This window comes from Primulina eburnea, chromosome 15 (genome assembly GCF_022965805.1).
Source record: "Primulina eburnea isolate SZY01 chromosome 15, ASM2296580v1, whole genome shotgun sequence".
Taxonomy (NCBI): Eukaryota; Viridiplantae; Streptophyta; class Magnoliopsida; order Lamiales; family Gesneriaceae; genus Primulina; species Primulina eburnea.
The window spans coordinates 27,078,244-27,099,563 of record NC_133115.1 but is presented as its reverse complement, the minus strand read 5'-3'; positions in this window follow the sequence as shown (position 1 = coordinate 27,099,563).

Here is a 21,320-nt window from a genome sequence, read left to right as displayed (position 1 = left end):
GAGTAAAAATGAATTTAAACCTGGAAACCAAAATCAAATCCAGAGACAAGGTTTTGGACGAGGTCGTGGTCGTGGACGTGGACGTGGACGTGGAATTGGTCGTGGTCGTGGTCGTGGTCGATGCCGTGGTTTTGAAAACAATAGAGATAGTTATTTTTATAACTCATCTCAAAAAGGCGTCACGAACCACCCACAGAAAAGACATCATGAGAACATGAGTGTTAATGAAAATCACTCAAAAAGATTTGAATGTTCTTGTTTCAGATGCGGCACCCCAGGACATTGGTCTCGTATTTGTCGAGCCCCTGAGCACTTTTGCAAGCTCTATTAAGAATCGATAAAGGGGAAAGAAAAGAGACCAACTTCACTTAACGAAGTGACCGTTTGAGTGATTCAACTCATTTTGATGCTGCTGATTTTATGAATGATTTCTCTGGAAATGATCAATATGTTGGTGGGATAAAAATGAACAATATTGATGCTACAGATTTTCTCAATGATTTCTCTGAAAATGAACAATATAATGGTAGAATATAAATGTATAATAATTTATTTTTCATGTATTCATATAATAATGTTTTATTGTACAATTATGATATGTGTTATATTTACATATGTATTGTCAGTAATTTTATTTCATTGCATATTTTTTTGAAGTTCAAATATGGAAAATTCTATGAGCAAAGCTGAAGTTTGCATACCCGATAGTGGTACAACGCACACTATCCTCCGAGATAAAAGATATTTCTTGAAACTACAACCAACAAAAACAACGGTGAATACAATATCAGGTCCTGTAGACTTGATTAAAGGATGTGGTAAAGCAAAATTTTTATTACCTAATGGTACAAAATTTTTGATCAATGATGCTTTATATTCACCACAATCGAAAAGAAATTTGTTGAGTTTTAATGATATATATTCCCATGGTTATGATACTCAAACAATGAATGAAAGGAATGAGAAGTATATGTGTCTTATCACATATAAATCAGGAAATAAATATGTGATTGAAAAACTACCAATGCTCCCTACTGGATTGCATTATACACATATAAGTCCCATTGAATCAAACATGGTAGTTGATAATTCTTCAATATTAACCAATTGGCATGATCGATTAGGACATCCTGGTTCAACAAAGATTCGAAGAATTATAGAAAATACACATGGTCATCCGCTGAAAGACCAGAAGATCTTTCAGAATAATAAGTTTCAATGTAAAGCATGTTCTCTTGGAAAACTTATTATAAGACCATCACCAGCAAAAATCCAAACTACATCACCAATGTTTCTTGAACGTATTCAAGGTGATATTTGTTGACCAATCCATCCACCATGTGGACCATTCAGATACTTTATGGTATTGATTGATGTCTCCAGCAGATGGTCACATGTATGTTTATTGTCAACTAGAAATGTTGCATTTGCAATATTACTTGCTCAAATAATAAAATTGAGGAATCAATTTCCCGATTATACAATCAAGAAAATTAGACTTGATAATGCTGGTGAATTTACTTCCCAGACTTTCAATGATTATTGTATGTCTATTGGAATCATTGTTGAGCATCATGTTGCTCATGTACATACACAGAATGGATTGGTTGAATCATTGATTAAACGTCTGCAAATGATTGCTAGACCAATGATTATGAAAACAAAGCTCTCTATTTCTATATGGGGCATGCAATTTTACATGCTGCTTCATTAATTCGCATCAGACCAAGTGCATATCATAAATACTCCCCACTGCAGCTTGCATTTGGTAAAGAACCAGACATTTCTCGTCTGAGAATTTTTGGATGTATGGTGTATGTGCCTATTGCACCACCGCAACGAAAAAAAAATGGGACCTCAAAGAAAGGTTGGAATTTATATCGGTTATGATAGTCCATCAATCATTTGATATCTTGAACCTCAGACAGGCGACGTGTTCACAACACGTTTTGCTGATTGTCATTTTAATGAGGAAATCTTCCCAATGTTAGGGGGAAAACAGAAACATACCGAAAAAGAAATTACATGGTATGTATCATCATTGTTACATCTGGATCCAAGAACAAAACAATGTGAAAAAGATGTACAGCAAATTGTGCACTTGCAAAGAATAGCAAATCAAATACCAGATGCATTTGTAGACACAAAAGGGGTAACTAAATCATATATACATGCTGCAAATGCCCCTGCTCGAATTGAAATTCCGAAGAAACAAATTGAAGATACTCATGATGTCATTAAACGCCTGAAGCGTGGAAGGCCAGTCGGTTCCAAGGATAAAAATCCTCGAAAAAGAAAATTCATAGAGAAACACGATGATCACAAAATAGATAATGATGTTCCTGAAGAAACACATGATGATCACAAAATAGAGAATGGTGTTCCTGAAGAAACACATGATGATGAAAATGTTCTGTCAGAACCACAAACTGACGATAATCATGAAATCTCTATCAATTATATTAATACTGGAAAAATATAGAACAGAAAATATATAGAAGCAATTGATGATATATTTTCTTATAATGTGGCAATCGACATCATAAATGATAATGAAGATCATGAACCAAAATCTTTTGGTGAATGTAAAAATCGGCGGGATTGGATAAAATAGAAAGAAACCATCCAGGTTGAATTGGATTCGCTAAATAAACGTAATGTTTTTGGACCTATAGTCCTTACACATGAAGGTATAAAACCTGTTGGATACAAATGGGTTTTTATTCGAAAGCGAAATGAGAAAAATGAAATAGTAAGATATAAAGCTCGACTTGTTGCACAAGGTTTTTCTCAAAGGCCTGGAATTGATTATGAAGAAACGTATTCTCCCATGATGGATGCAATTACGTTTCGGTATTTGATTAGCTTGGCGGTATCTGAAAATTTAGAAATGCGTCTTATGGATGTTGTTACATCTTACTTATATGAATCACTTGATAGTAATATATATATATATATATATATATATATATATATATATATATATATATATATATGAAAATCCCTGAAAGATTTAATATGTCTGAAGCACAAAGTTCAAACCCAGAGAATGTTATTCTGTGAAATTACAAAGATCATTATATGAGTTAAAGCAATCCGGTCGAATGTGGTATAATCGACTAAGTGATCACTTGATGAAAAATGGATATGTAAATAATTCAATATGCCCTTTTGTTTTCATTAAGAAAACAACATTCGGATGCGTAATTATTGTTGTATATGTTGATGATTTAAACATCATTGGAACGAATAAGGAAATTCAAGAAGTTGTGTCACACTTGAAGGAAGAATTTGAAATGAAGGATCTTGGAAAAACCAAGTATTGTCTGGGTTTACAAATTGAACAAAAAAAATGTGGAATATTTGTTCACCAGACAATACTTTGTTCACCAGACAAATTATACAGAAAAGATCCTTAAACGTTTTAATATGGATAAATCAAATCCTTTCAGTACTCCAATGGTTGTTAGATCATTAAACATAGAAAAGGATCCATTCCGTCCATGTGAAGATGATGAAGATATTCTTGGTCCAGAAGTACCATATCTAAGTGCTATCGGTGCTCTTATGTATCTTACAAATTGTACAAAGCATGATATATCTTTTGTCGTAAATTTGTTGGCAAGATTTAGCACATATCCAACAAAGAGACACTGGAATGGAATTAAACATATATTCCGTTATCTACGAGGAACGACAGACTTGGGACTTTTATATTCAAAATATGCTAATCCAAGTATAATTGGTTATGCCGATGCTGGATACTTATCTGATCCACACAAGGCACGTTCCCAAACTAGATATGTATTTACTCGTGGAGGCACTGCAATTTCTTGGCGTTCACAGAAACAAACGCTCGTAACAACTTCATCAAATCACGTCGAGATTATTGCACTACATGAAGCAAGCTGTGAATGTGTGTGGTTAAAATCAATGACCCAACATATCCAAATCTCATGCGGATTATCATTCGACGAGAAGACTGTGATACTATATGAAGATAATGCTGCATGTGTTACTCAAATGAAAGAGGGATACATAAAAAGCGACAGAACTAAACATATTCCTCCTAAGTTCTTCGCATTCACCAAGGAGCTAGAGAAGAATAAATATATTGATGTTCGTCACATTCAATCAAGTGAAAACTTATCAGATCTCTTCACAAAGGCACTTCCTACGACGATATTCAGAAAGCACATATATAATATTGGGATGCGCAATCTACGAAATTTGTGAAGAATTGTACGTGACTGCACTCTTTTCCCCTTACTATGGTTTTTATCCCAATGGGTTTTTCCTAGTAAGATTTTTAACGAGGCAGTACAAAATCACGTAATGAAGACATCATCGTACCATGATCATCATCACAAGGGAGAGTATTGAAAATATGAATAATATTTGTGTTGAAAATTATAATGTTGAATGTTGAAAATTAGGTGTTGAATATTGAAAATTAGTGCGTGATGATGTATGTAATGATGAAATTGTTTTTGAATTGTTTTCCAAAGAAATCCTATAAATAGGTCTCCATTTGTAAAGATTTGATACAATTGAGTAGAGAGAAAAATATTATAAAGTGTATAGTCTGGTAAATTTTGAGGGTTTGAGATTTTTTTTTTTACCATAAATTTTTACTTTTTTACAACAATTCGTATATATATATGATGACGATGATAAATGAAAGCAAAAACAAATGATGAAAAAAAAAGACAGAGAAAAGAGAAGAGACAAAAGAGGAGGAGGCCTCACCCACTTGGTCCATGCGCAGTTCAAGGTGTTCAAATTCCACTCAAACTTTGGACTACAGTTTCTTTAATGCTTCTGACCTCTGCAAATCAATTAGATCGATCCATGCGTGAGGATAAGTGATTGAAAATATAAAGAAAAGTAAAAGCGAAAGAGAAAGAAGTGTGTCACCTTATATTCTCAAGATCCAATGAAAATTCAAGAGAATCAAAGTGGACATGATGAAGCGAGTGTGTTTGTGCTTTGACAAAAAGAAGACGACAAATTGCAGTAATACATATATTTTTTATAGTTGAAGATATAAGAATAAAAAAAATAGAAAGGAAAGTCAACAAGAAAAAGTGCTTGGATCAATCTCATACATCCAAATTTATGTAGAAGATAAAAAAATCCAACATCGAAAGAAAATTTTCGTGCCTATTTATTTTTAAAAAATATATTCATGAATAAGTCTCAAAGTGACATTTGTAGATAATTAAATTTATTAACCCACCAATAAAATTATAGCAATCACAAAATAATATTAAATATTGATGTCAAATTTGCTCTTTATTGGGAATCTAATTTCTATAATAAATAGTTAATTAATTGATTTTAAAATATATTTTGTCATAAATTAAGATTGTATCTCGCATTATATGGAATAAAATACTAATATTTTTAGTATCGAAATTAAAACTCGTAATTAAGAAAAATAATAACCAAATGAATTTGTTTATGAGTTTCAAAGTTTGATAAATAAATTTGTTAAAGAACTGAAGAACCAAACTGAAGTGAATATGTAAGGTCTAGAAATTTAAACGACGTAACCTGACTGCATGCGAATCCATGATTTTATTAAAATGCTTATTTAATTATTTTCAAAATTCATGTTTATGACATGAATACGTGTTTTTATTTCATGAATTGATATATTGTATTTAATTAGGCTTTTAGCAATATTTCACGCTCATACGAGGAACAGAGATCGGGGACAGTTAAGGAAAAATATTTTCTTGAATAATTAGTTTTAATTATTTAATATATGATGCATTGATATGAAAATTTCGAAAATGAACCCTCTGTAGTATTTTTACACGTTGAGCCGTATTTTAAACCAGTAGGCGATTTTTAGCAAAACATATGACTTTTGAGAATTCGGTTAATATTTTTGAAAATGTATCAAAACGAAATATTTTAGTAGGGCGTTTTTGGGCTTGGCGGGCCTATTTTATTATATTTTGGGCCTAGACTCCATCACATTTTCATTTTTAAATCTAAAGTCCAAAAAACTCTATTATTATTATTATTATTGCATGTGGCCGCCCCTCAACCCTAATCCCTCACTCCCTCTCTCGGAAACCACCATCTCTGAATTCCAGCAGCTTTGACTCCCATTTTTGCAAAAAAAATCGGTAGAAACATCGTCCCGTCCTTCGGTGTTCGTCCCTTGCCCTGTTGGTCATCATTTTGCATACGTTTCTTCATTAAGACACGCCTGATTTCCTTATTTTTGCATTGATTGCATCATAATAAGTGTTTTGAATTGTGTTTGCATGATAATTAACGAAACTACTGAATAGAATCAGTTTTACATTATTTCCACACGAAGTACGCATTTTCTTGTCATGCTTATCACGTTTTTGGTTATGGTTGAAGGGGCTGCAAGCTTTGTTTGTGGGTGACGATTAGAGAAGGTTTATAGGAGTTCCGAGTGCTGAGACCATAGCTGGGTTGTGTTGGCATGAGAACCGATCGAATTTTCCGTGTTGGTGGCTCGGTTTTGGAGAGTTTGGGTAGTTCACGTGTATTCAAGGCCATGGGGTTGAAGGTCATGGCTAGGGCAGTGCAGGAAGGTTTGGTTGTGGTCTAGGATGGGTTGGTTCGAGCCTAGTCCAGGCTGGTGAGCATATGATGGTTTGGCTTTGAGGTAGAAAATTGAGGTTTTTGCTTGCAGGATTAGCGCCGCAACACTCGAGTTTCGGCTCTTGTAGTGCCACAGAGCTGATGCATTGCGCCTAGGAACTTACAAGCACCGCAGCGCTACTCGGCCAGCGCCTAGGCGCTAGTCCTGCACATGAGAGTATTTGATTTTGATGAGCATGGTTCGTTTTGGGTGTTGATATGCCATCGTGCTCAAGGTTGTTGACGGTTTAATTGGGTCATACAGGGTTTGGTTAGGATGATATGTTTTTGAGGGAAGTGAATTAGTTGTTACTAATATGAATGCAAATACATGTAAGGCCAAGGCTCAGTGGACAGGTAAAACTGTCGTTGGTATCCCCGTCGTCGGTACCGCAGTTATACGTAGATGGATCCATCAACTTAGAGTTGATACGAAAGTCATAATTAATGATCTGAATTCAATAAGAAAAAATAAACACGTATATGATGATACGATATGACATAATTTAAAACTAATATGTTTACGCTTATGTTATACGTTTGAAGATCATGAAAATTATGTTAATTACAAAACTTTTCACGATTGCTTGATATGTTATGTACTTGTTATTACGTTTGTGGAGTGTTGAGTATTTAGGCTCACTATGTGTGATTAATGCAGGTGATCATGATGATGTGGAGACTGGAGGTGCTGAAGACTGAGTATGCGGAGTTGGGGGTGCACATGATAACCCGAGGATCTTGCATCTTTCCGTATATTATGTTTAGGAGTCGAGGGTTTTAAACAGTAGTTTCACATGTTTATGATTTTCATTTATACTCTGGTGATGGCCAGAATTTTAAGATATTCATTGTTGTTCTTTTTGTTCATCAGTAATTCCTCAATGATGGCACATTTTAAGATTTCGTGTAACTCCAGTTATTTTTCTAGTCAGTGATTGGATGAATTTTAAATCGTATGATTTACTTATTTAAATATTTATGAAACGTGGGTATTTTCAGTCATAGCTTTATAAAAAATATTTCAGTAGAATTTTAAGTAGTAGACGTTTCAGAATATACTAAAAGTTCTCATAAGAATAAATAAGTCTAGAACTAATGATTCGAAGCTCGGTAAACATATTGAAGTTCAAGACTGAAGACTTCACAAAACTGAACTTAAATGACTTATCTCAACTGAATTATTCCACTTGAGAAGAGATTAGTTAGAATTGGTATAGTCCAGCAGAACTAATCAGTCGACCTGTTTGACTCCTGATCAGTTAGTCACGTCATCAGCTTTATTTTGAAATACGCAGCAGACAAACTGACAATCCTACCAAAGCAAAATAAACTAAACAGAACAGTCTGATATATCGTACCTCTGTCAGAATAAAGTCATCTACATGGACTAGAATACGATTCAATGGATATCAACCAATAAATGCATTCAATGTGACGGTTAGAATTGAAGACTATTTATAGCTTCTAAGTTCAGTTGAAGAAAAGTTACGAGATGAAACGATACCAATAGAACAACTATAAGTTATCTTCTATTTACTCTCAAGTTTATTCAGTTTACAAATCACCAAATTTAAATCTTACTTCATTGTTGTATTTGTAGAATTCATGCTACTTACTAGAGATATCCAGTTATCAAACTGATAATTAAGGAAAATAAGCTAAGAGTTTCAGTTTGACATTGCATAAGTCCAACTTAAGTGGGTTATTACAAATCTTAGTAATCAACCAAATTCTTTTAGTGAAATCCTATCTTTGAGATATAAGGGTGACGTAAGAGCAATTGAAAACTCCGAACATCCATAAAATTCTTTGTGTCTATCATTATATTCGTTCTGTCTTCAATACTTTATCCAAACTTATTCAATCTATCTTTCAGTTTATTTCTCCACTACAATCACTAGTTAACTGATTGATATCGATATACAATAGTTTTGAATAAGTTCCTTAAAGAACTAATTTATAACCGAAAAAGATTACAAAACTGAAGTTTTTATTCAACCCCTTTTCGAAACACACCATCATCTTTAACCGATCCTCACAAGTTGTATCAGAGCGGTTAAAATCTTGTCTTGAATATTCCATACGCTCAAACTGATAAACACACGATGAGTGGACCACATAAGAATAAAGAAAAGAAAACTTGGACAATGTTGACAAGGACATTCTGTACAAGACGTTGAATAAAAACAGTTCCAACAAGATCAAAATGTGTAAATCAGCTCAAGAAATTTGGGAGAAGCTGATTCAGCTGTGTGAATGAAACGAGCAGACTAAGGAGAACAAACTTTCAGTTACTGTTCAGAAGTTTGATAATATCAAGATGAAAGCTGGAGAATCAATGAATGAATTCGACGAAAGATTGAGTCGCATCGTAAATGAACTGAATGCACTAGGAAATGTGCATTAAAACAAAGAGGTTGCTCTAAAAGTGATGTGTAGTCTTCCCAAAGAATGGGATATCAAAACTATAGCCATGAGAGAATCAAAAGACCTGAACAACTTAGACATGCATGACTTATTTGTGGATTTAAAATCCTATGAATTCGAGATGCAAACAAGGGAGGGCGAACGAATAGTCCCATCAGTTAGAAATGCCCTAAGAGCACGGATACTGGAGCCAATAATGTCAGTTGATAAGTTAGCTGAAAATCTGAGCAACGACATAATATCATTGTTTGTAAGGAAATTCGGAAAATTCATAAGAAAGAATCAAGGTTCCTTCCAAAGAAACTATCACAGGAATGAATCAAAAAAGAGGAACCAAATGCATGCTTTAACTATGGAAAAACTGGACAATTCATTGCTGAATTTTTAAAACCGAAAAAGGACAACAAGAGATCAGTTTAAAAGGGTAAGAAGTCTCTCGAGCAGATGAGAAGAATCAAGGATGAGAAGAAGTCATCCAGAAGAAAGCACAAAGCCCTGGTTGCTGAAGAAAACAAGTCAAAATAGGCTGAAACTGACAGCGAAACATCAAAAACTGAGAGCTCAAGCAGCTACAGCGATGAAGATGAGGTGAAATGCCTCATGGTTGATGATGCAGAGCTAGAATCTAGCAGCGATAACGAGAGAAGAACTCATTTCCACACTGCACGATATGGTCAATGAGTACTGCAAACTGGCTATCTCTTAGAGGAAGCTAAGACTAGGCAAACTGATCCTTCAAATGACACAACTGATAGTTTAAAATCAGTTGAAAGCTTAAACGTCAAAGAGGAGATTGCTAATCTAATTGCTGAAAATGATGAAAGTTGATCTCTGATTCAGCAGTTGAGATCAGAAAACTCTAGAATGACTGACGTGATTCAAGCTTGGAATAAGTCATCAGTCACGTTGACAGAAATGCAAGGGTCACAAAAACCAGTTGGGGATAAAAATAGTTTGGGCTTCAATAGCCAAGATGAACCCTAAACTAGCGTTACAATGCCAAAACTGAATATGAGTAAAAGGAAATATATTTACTTTGTTAAATCAGTCATGGTACACAAACAACCCGAGTTCAGTAAGTCGGTTGAGCAGCCAACTGAAAATATGAACAAGACAAAACGGCTCTGAATTGCTCATAGCCCTAAGAGTTCAAGTGATTCAAGCAACTGGTCAATTATTCTGGTCCCAAAAGCAGTTTGGAGACGCTTCACAAGGTAGAACCGTGGGTAAGGATAAGCTTATTTATAGTAACATTATTATTGATGATGATCTACTTGTTGATAATTTGAAATATAATTTGATTAGCATTATTCAGTTATATTATCATAACTATTTAGTTGAATTCAATAGACATACATGCACTGTAAAAAATACAACTAGTGATATCACAATGACATGAAATAGATGTGGTAACACATAAAGTGAGTTGGTGCAATCAACCCAATGAAACAGTTTTCTTTGTCTCTTCAAATCAATCCAAGTACTGGTTATGACATAAAAGGTTGAACCACCTAAATTTCAAAGCCCTTGCGCAAATGAGAAAACAAAAACTGGTAACTGGTCTGCCAAATATTGATATTTCAAAAGATAAAATTCGTTCAAAACATGTCAGTATGGGAAGAAAGTGAGATCATCTTTCAAAAACAAAGGAAATAAATCTTATATTTGATTCTTAGAATTGATGCTTGGACTTGTTTGGTCTAATACCAGTCATGAGCTTAATGAGAATGAAATAAAATTTAGTGATTGTTGATGACTTTTCAAGATTTATTAGGGTAATCTTTCTCAAATCTAAATATCAAACTGGTTCACAAATGATAAAACTTTTCAAAAGACTTTTAAATGTGAAATAAGTTGGGATTGACAGAATAAGATCTGATTGTGGAACTGAATTTTTTAATCAAACTATAGCTCAGTTTCTTGAAAATATAGAAATCAGACACGGATTCTCAGCTGCAAGAACACCACAAAAAAATGGTGTAACTGAACGCAGAAATCAGACTCTTAAGGAGGTAGCTAGAACTATGCTTGATGATTTTGGGATTTCTCAAAGGTTTTTTTGAGCAGAAGCAGTTAACACAACATGTTACACTCAGAACAGATTAATGATTAATAAGAATAATTCGAAGACACCCTATGAGATTCATTCACAATAATGGTAAAAATCATCTAACTGTTTTTTTATATAGTAAATCATACGAATGATTATTTCTTGGTTATTGATCAGTTATTAAAGTATATATAACATTTAATAAACGCACTCTTAATGTTGAAGAATCAATACATGTTTTTTATAAAACTATACTAACTGATAAGCCAAATGTTCTAGTTGAGCTGACAAATCGTTTAACAAATATCAGTTTGGAGGATGACAGTGAAGATGAAGATCATGCTGTCAAAAATTTCCTTCAAACACCAGAACCCAAGGTGGTAGAAAAACCAGTTGAACATGACGCAATTCCTAATGATCAGTTTGGAATACGGCAAGAATATATTCAAACACAAACTGAAGTCATTTCAACTTAAGCAAAAAAAAAAAAAAAAAAAAACTGGTCAGTTACAAACTGAACCAGTTACGGAAAGAAGTTTGACATATTCAAACTACAGATGGAGAAAAATCATCCTCATGATTTGATAATAGGTAAGCCACCTAATCCGGTAAAAACTAGAAATCAAATGCTTAATTTTATTCATACACTCTGCCTTTATATTTCAATTAGATCCAAAGAAAACTGATGAAACTCTTGCTGATCTCAGTTGGGTAATTGCTATGCAAGAAGAGGTAAATCGGTTTACCCATAACAATGTCTGGACTTTAGTTCCAAGACCGCTTTTCAAAGTTTATTATAGGTACAAAATAAGTATATAGGAACAAACTGAACGAAGATGGTTCAGTTGTGTGCAACAAAGCAAGGCTAGTTGTACAAGGCTATATGCAAGAAGAATGAATAGACTATGGTGAAACGTATGCTCTAATACTGGAAGCAATCAGAATATTCCTTGCATATGCATCTTTCAAGAACTTCAAAATATATCAAATGAATGTGAAAAGCACGTTCCTAAACAATCAGTTACATGAAGAGGTTTATGTAGAACAACCACCAGGTTTGTAAATCACCTGACCATATTTATCATTTTAATGAAGTATTATATGGTCTTAAATTAGCTCCTAGAGCCTGGTATGAGACAATATCAAAATTTCTAACTGATCATGATTTTACTTTTGGAACAGTTGACACGACATTATTCAAATTCTGAAATATCACACCTTACTAATTTAAATTTATGTTGATGACATTATTTTTGGGTCAACTAACCCCAATTATGCGAAAAGTTTGCTAAATTAATGCAGGACAAATTTGAAATGAATATGATGGATGAACTGACATTTTTTCTCGGCCTGCAAGTGAAGCAACTGGAAACTAGTATCTATATCAGTCAGACTAAATATACGAAGAAATTGATCAAGAAATTTGACATGGAAACATGTTCAGCCGCATCAAATCCTATGACTTCATCAATTAATCTAGATAAAGATGAAGGGGGAATATCAGTTGATATGATACTCTACAGAGGTTTAATAGGTTCATTATTGTACCTAACTACTAGATGTCCTCATATTATGTTTGTTATATGTTTATGTGCTTGATTTCAAGTTAATCCTAAACAATTGCACTTCCTAGTTGTGAAACGAATATTGAAATATTTGAAAGGCACACAAAATGTGGGTTTATGGTATGCTAAGGATTCTTCTTTAAATTTAGTTGGATATTCAGTTGCAGATTACGCAGAATGTAAGCCTGATTGCAAAAGTACAAGTTATTTATGTCAGTTTCTTGGAGACAGACTAATCTCATGGTTCAGTAAGAAGCAAACATCCATTACCACTTCCACAACTGAAGCTGAATATTTAACTGTTGGAAGTTGTTGTGCTGAACTGCTTTGGATTCAGCAACAACTGATTGATTATGGAGTTATTGTCAAAGAATCACCAATCTTCTGTGATAACACCAGCTCTATAGCGAACCCAGTTCTTCATTCCAAGAGAAAGTATATCGATGTCAGACATCACTTCATCAAAGATCGTGCTCTGAAGGACATTTTACTGGAATACACTTCAACTGAACAACAAGCAGCAGAAATCTTCATAAAGACGCTACCCGAGACTAAGTTTTCTTACTTTAGAAATATTTTACGGCTTATTGACTTGACTTAATGCTTAATTTAGGGGGAACATTGAATTTTAGTGATTTAAATGATAAGACAGAAGTCGGTTGATCATGAACTGAACTGAACTGAGTCGGTTTCTTAATGATCAATTAGTATCTGAATCAACTGATCTTATCAAATGGTTTGACTAACTGTAAATTCATTTTAGTTCTACAATAATACTTGTGACTACTTAAAATTTGTTAATTTAAATTTATTAAAATTAAAATTTATTTAAAATTTTAAAATGCAAAATCCAGTTTTTGCATAACTGGCCCGATTTCAGTTTCTAAAATAAATGACAACAATTGAATGACCTATATTTACGGTCAAACTACTCACGCACTGACTCGTGTCAGAAATTTGAAAAGTCACGAGAGATATTTAGAAACCATCTCTCATACTTCACTTTATAGTTCCCATATTTTCCTAACTCTCGAATTTACCAAAGCAAGTTACTTGCATTCTCTTTCTCTATTTACAGAGCTTATTCAATATCGAAATGGTAGCACAAACTCTCGCTTTCCTGTTGAAAGCTATTGCAATCAATCAAATCGATTTTGTCAGTCTCTGATGAATCAGTTCGAAGCCTTTTAGAAGATTGAATCATCTGGGCTTCATAACTTCTTGGAGCTGCCTACTCAGGAACTTTACTCGTTTGAGCTACTATCCATCTACGAGTCTAGATCACTCACAACTGTTGGAAAAATTTAGATGACAGTCAATAATCACTCGATGATTATTAATTAAGCTTATCTCAGCAACCTCTCTCAACTGCCTGCTGAAGGAATCTCAAGCTTCTTTTAAGTGTCTACTCCTGACATTGAAGAGATGCAACTACTCCTTTCTGGAAATGGGCGAACAATCAAAGTGTCAGATGCCAAACGAGAACTGAAGCCAGAATATCAGCTGCTGGTAGATATTGTTGCAAATGGCATATTGGCCAAGGCCAGTTATTTCACCGCCTTTACACTGGAAAAGTTTCAAGTGATGACTGTCATAATGAAAGGAATCAATGTCAACTAGTCATCAATCATGTTTATCATTCCGAAGAACATGTTTCAGACTGCCAAGTGGTCAAAGGGGTTTGCGCCTCAACTAAGCAAACTGATTGAGGATTCAGGGGTTCCTCTTGAATCATCATCTTCAATCACCAAATTCAAAATCTACACTACTCGGTACACTCAATCCAAGAAGAGTGGGGTGGAGGAAGGGTCTGTTAAGATAAAGAAAGTTGTAAAACCTAAACCTGCTGCTCCGAAGTCCAAGAGAAAACTGGTTCTAAAAACCAATGACTCAGAGAAGACTCGTTCTCCCCAACTGATCAAGAAGCCGAGGTCTCAGAAGATCAAGCCTGCTGCCACTGCAGAAGCTTTACTTGAGCTCAAATTACTGCAATCCAGAGCTGAGGCAAATTTGCCTAAATTTTGATACAATCAGTTCAACAGCAGCAGAGCTCCGGACCAAAACCAAAACTGACTATCCTCCAAATAACTGAATTCGGGGAGAAGTTGAAGCTGACTGGATCCAGCTCCTCTTACAATAGTTGTCAGCCCAACCATCCTACCTCATGCATGGCCGAAAGGTGTGATAATTAGAGAAATGGTGGACACCACAGGCTTAGGACTGGATCTTCCACATGCCCTAACTAATCCAAAGGGCAAGGCCAAGATGACTAAGGAACCAAGGCCTAACAGTTCTATTAAGACTGATATGATGAATGTGTGCAGTTCAGAACTGTCACCGCCAAGCAGTTCAAGAAGAAGTCAGTTCTTAATTGCTTCGTCGCACTTGAGTCAAAACTGATGAAGGCTTTGAAGGCTACTTCAGTCGCCCAAGCAATGGAAAGAAGGGCATAGTTCCTTGATTTAATGAGAATCTGGAGGCTGGCTGAGGTAACAGCTGAACTGAAGACCAACTATGATTCAGCTGGTCCAACTTCTTATGCTTATAGAGCAATATTCCAACAATTAGACTCTAATATCATCACTCTCTAGATGAAAGTCAAAATTTTGGGGGATGAGATAGATGTTAGATGTTCAAGTGGAGACCAGTAGCTCTATACCAATTGAGGAGCTGACACTGACTAAAGCTGGTGCGGAGCCCTTGGTTGTTCCAGCTGAAGCTGAGACAGCTTTGGTACAAACTACCGAATAGCTTCCAGAGATTTTTCTACCATCCTCGTCAGAAGCTCAACCTTGCTCCTCCATAGCATTAATTGTTTTGCCAGCTTCTGAACCAACAGTTTATCGAACTACCTACACTGAAGAAGAGCTAGCATTAGCCAATGTAGATGAGTTGTTGTTATCAGTTTTTGAGGATATTTAACAGGCATACAAAGACGACCAAGTTGCTGATGAAGTTATTGTTTTGCCATTGGCCGAAGTAGAAAGTTACCCAGCAACTGCAGCAGAGGCACAAACTGAAGCAGTTCAATTGGAAACCGAATAGCATATTGTTGATTCAATTATAGTAGCAGTCCAGGAACCATCAGTTTTACCAGAACTGATCTCAACAAGCTTGTTAGTCCTGAGACTTTCTTCATTTTAGAAGCTTTCCACAAATTGATCTCTTACAAGAAGGTTGCTTGGGCATTAAGTTTCGCAACTGATCATCAGGATCAGCCTCAGGGTCTTTCAGTTCAAGAAGAAGCAGTAAAATATTTGGCCGAAGATATTGACCAAGATGCTGCTCCAAGTCAGTTAGCAATAGTGGAATTCAACCAGAAAGGGAAAGGTCAAGAAAAGTCCACAACGGAAGAACTTTCCTATGAAATATCACTAGCAACTGATGTGATGCTGGATAGTATTTTCTCGAATCTCACAGATCTTGGTTCCAATATATCTCAAGTCAAGTCTACTCAGCTACTACATTCTTTGAGTCTGGACACACTGAAAGATCATACAATGAAGGACTTGAAGAAGCTGACTAAGGATGTATCTATTTTATTTTCTATGGTGGAAAGAAAAAAAGAAAGCAATTACATGATGTGATTCTTCGACCACGAAAAGCAAACGCGCTCGAAAACAGAGTCACGCCCTCAATTCGATGAAACAAAGAAATGATTGTGTTGTCCCGATCTTTTTGAACAAGTAATGTTATAATATTCACCTCTAAATTACGAATAATTTAACAACAAGTATAAACGAGATTAACAATCGAGCTCAAGCAAACCTTCAAAGAACTCGTCTTTGACAATCCGAGTGAAGAAAATCGACAAACGCCACAAAGTATTAAACTTTGATAAGTTTGATTTGAGAAACACATAAAGGTGTATACAAAGCCAAGCCTTTTAGAATCTTCTTAGAGTACTCTCCTTGGCCAGATTTCCTCCTTGATCTGCATTCTATGTTCAGCAGGAAATTGAGAGAAAAAAACTCAATCAATATGATTAAAACTCAATGTTCATTCCAAAATAGTTTACAATGACAAATTTTGTGTATATATTGTTTACAAATCTAAAAGATATCGAAATCTATTACCTAATTAACTAGAACTCTAAACTAGGTAAAAATCCAATCTTCCGCAGGTAGATGCGCTCAGGCGCGAGATTCATTTTGAAATGAATTGGACAAACCAATTGAGAAATGACCAGATGTAAAGAAAGAAAAGAAATGATCAAATGTCTGACATCAGTTACTTAGTCTGAAGAGCGACTATATATAAAATTTTCATTTTGAAATCTTTGTACGAATCTGTACTTATCTCTTTCAGACTCAATGAAAAGTTAATTCTTATTCTGTACGAAGTACATTATTTTATCTACAATCACTTTCAGTTTATTAGTTATATATCAAGAATATCAGTTAACTCAGTATAACAATTCATAAATTTAAGTTTTGTCAAACACCAAAAATGAAGAAATTTGTTGGAACTTATGATTTTCAGAGTTTGACAAACAAATCCGTAAAAGAACTTAAGAACCAAATTGAACTGACGCAACTAAGAGGTCGTAACTGAAAAGAGACTTATCGGACTTAAATGGATTAAGAACTGAAGTGAACAGACTAAAAGTTCTTATAAGAATAAATAAGTCTTAAAACTGATTATTCGAAGCTCAGTAAACATATTGAAGATCAGAACTAAAGATTTCGCAAAATTGAATTGAAATTTCCTATCTCAACTGAAGTATTCAACCTGAGAAGACATCAGTTAGAACTGATGTAGTCCAGCGGAACTAATCAGTAGACCAGTATGACTCCTGATCAGTTAGCCACGTCATCAGCTTTGTTTAGCAGACAAACTGACAGTCCGTACCAAAGTAGAACAGATGAAACAGAACAATCGGATACATCGTACCTCTGTCAAAATAAAGTCCTCTGCATAAACTAAAAGACGATTCAATGAATATCAACCAATAAATGCATTCAATGTAACTGTTGGAATCAAAGACTATTTATAGCTGATAAGTTTAGTGGAAGAAAACTTACGAGACAAAGCGAAATACCAATAGAACAACTTTAATTTATATGTGATTTGCTCTCAAGTTTATTCAGTTTACAAATCACAAAATATAACTTTTACTTCATTGTTGTATTTGTAGCATTCAGGCTACTTACTAGAGCTATTCTGTTATTAAACTGATCAATAAGAAAAATAAGCTAAGAGTTTCAGTTTAGCATTACATTTATTCAACTTAAGGGGGTTATTACAAATCTTTGTAATCAATCAAATTCTTTTAGTGAATCATATCCTTGAGATAGAAGGGTGACGTATTAGTAGTTGAAGACTTCGAACATCCATAAAATTCTCTATGTTCATCATTCTATTCTTTCTGTTTTCAATACTTTATCCGAACTTATTCAATCTATCTTCAGGATACAATTCGTTGCAAGCTTGCATATATAATCATTGTTAAATGAGTCAAATGAATTTTTAGGATATAAAGTTGTGTTAAGAGAAAGAAGTTTCACTGATGACTCATTGAACCGAATATTTAACCCCATCAAGATAAAATATATTTTAAAAACATTATAGTGGGAATGATGCTATATTGTAGTTTGCTGATGAGAACGACTTATTTTATATAAAAATCACGGTCAGACACATCAATCTTATTCCTTGAACAAAACTTTCACTTCATGAAGAAATTTTTCCCCTCACACTCTCTAAGTTCTTGAATAATATTTTGGGTTGTAGCTTCAAATGTAATTGCAATCAAAATGTCTTGAGATTTTTTTGAATTATTTGACAATAAGTATTTCTTGTTCTCATAATTTTATAGATTAAGTAAAATGAACAAAAATTCAAAGATTGCCACGCTTTTGTAAATCTGATGAATTTCATCCTTAACTATTCCATTTGGAGAATGATCACTAAGAACTTAAAAAACTTTACAAGTTGCAATGTACATACATATCAAGTTTTTTAATGAATCAGAATGAGAACTCCAAAGAAGTAGCTCCTGCTAACTGCAAATTATCAATCTGATTGGCTCAACTTCCATAATCACGTTCTCCAATTGCAAAAAATTCTCAAATTTATTTATTTATGCATCATGTAACTCAGCAACCTGTTTAGTATAAGAAGTGACAACATTGAAAATATTTTCCAAATGATAAAAAAAATCCCAAATAATATTGACATTCTCAGCTGAAAAAACCAATGTTAGTTGTAATCGATGGACAAAACAGTGGACATAGTATGAATGGGAAAATTTCTAAGAAATAATACCTGAATTTTATACCACGCGCCACACATATTGCTAGCACCATCATATCATTGGTCACTGGTTTTCTTAACCCAAAGTTCATGATGAACAAGAGTATTTGATATCTATTTTTTCAGATTTAATGAGGTAGTGTCACTAACACTTTCGATTGCAAAAAATCTTTCTGTCAAAATCTCATGTTTGTTCACAAACTTCAAGATAATGGCTATTTGCTCCCGTTTAGATATATCTCGAGCTTTATCAAAAGGAATACAAAAGCATTTATCTCTAACTTTTTTACGAAATATCTATCGTACTGTATTGTCCATAATATGTAAAATCTCTTTTTGATTTTTTGGAAAAACTTATTGGGCAATTTTTTGGAGCATTCTCAAGTACTTCATCAATTTCGGTTCGCATTTTTGAAAAAGCCTTCAAAAATTCAAAAAAAATTCCCACAATTAGATTAAGATAGAGATTCATCGTTACTTCTAAATGAACAATCTTGAAGTGCTAGCCAGCAAACAACTACAATTGAGGTCATCAAACACAAACGATTTTTTTCTTTTTCCTCTTTATATTGTGCAATCATCACTTTATCAATATGTTATGAGGGCCTCATCAAAAAATTTCAACCTGACCAGCACCAAGATATCAGGTGAATTAACAACATTAAAAAAAACATTAGAAACACTATGTTTTATTTATTGAAGGCGAATACTCAAACCAGTGAATTTATGAAACCATTTTTCTGAAACCGACGATTCTGACTTCAATATTTTGTATCCGGATACTCCATCATATCTGGTTGATAAGGCTCCACATTTAGATATGAATCTATTGTTTCATCTCGTACATTAACATGATATTACTATATTTGATTCTTTTTCTCTGATCTTGTTCAATACAAGTAGAGGATGACAGATATTCGTCTATAGGAGAGGAAATTGAAGGAATATGGATATTGGGAATTGAAAGACTTTCACTGTATTGATGTTGCATTGTACAGACTGCAGTTGATGTGCTTTCACTAGTTTGAATATCTCTTCTTTAAAAAAAGATAATATCAATGTCTTTCTTTTCTTTAAGACAAATTGATATTGTTCTATTTTGAAATTGTTCAAGTTATATCCTTAAAAAGTAACAATTAAACAAATAACAATAAATCACCCCGACTATTCATGAAGCAATCAAATGAATAGACAGAGACTAACATTTATAGTCATTTTGGAAAAAGGAGGCACACATTGAGAAATCAATTAAAAATAAAATGAAACGAAAAAGCAACTAAATGCATGCCAAATTGAGAAATCTTTAGGACGGTATAGGTTTGCAAACACCAATCATTAATCATCTAAGCGTTAACATAGCCAAATTACCTCATTTCCTTTTAATTATTATTTACTTCTAATGTTAGAACTAAACATATGGCTACAGCCTACAAATATGAAATATAAAAGATAGATATGTCCTTGAAGACGGTCTCACGTCCAGTGAGAAAAGTCGATTTGATCTATATCTGTAATAAAATTAATTTTTTAACATTAAAAGTAAAAAATTTCTGGACCGAGTTAGATTGGATTTATGTTTCACAAATTTGACATTTAAAATGATCTCATAAATTTTTTTTTAAAATGAAAATGCCAATAATTGTTTGTCTTTCATCAATAATTAGTCTATAAAAGAAATTAATTAAGAAGATTTTACATCCAAATCCTTTTAATTTTGATTTACCAAAACTACAAAAATGTCTAAGTAAATTTTTTATCTTTATTCCCAATAAAATAAGGTTGATACACTTGATTCAAATATATTTGGTAATCATTAATAATTATTTATATATCCTTAAAATAAGTTGATTAATAACAAATTTCACAATATTATATTATATGTAATCTAATTATTAACATAAAATTAATATTCTTGAAACTATATTTCTATATCAATGTAACTATAATTTGACCGTATTTATGTTTAAATAAAATACATGATACAATTAAATACCTGATTATATAGTTGAAACTTAACTTAACATAATAAAATTATAAAAAAAATTTAACAATTATTGATTGATTTTTTTGTTAACTATAAGCTAAAGAAACTTGTTTTTTTTGGAATAAATGTAACATACCGTACTTTTTTCTACTTAAAATTTGCGAAAAAATTAAAAGTTTTCTTAAAAGAGTAACCAAACTTCAAAGTCGACAAAGTAAAACGTACGTTCCCAAAAGTAGATGCAACAAAAGATTTAAAAATAAGGTTGGACAAAAGTATGTGTTCAAAATCTCATAACCATTAGCGTGAAATCAGAGTATTTGAAATTCATAAAGAATTAAAATTTTGGCGGTCCTCGGGTCTAGCCTCCTGCTCAGTCCAAGCCAGCTCTTTGGTCTCCACCCCT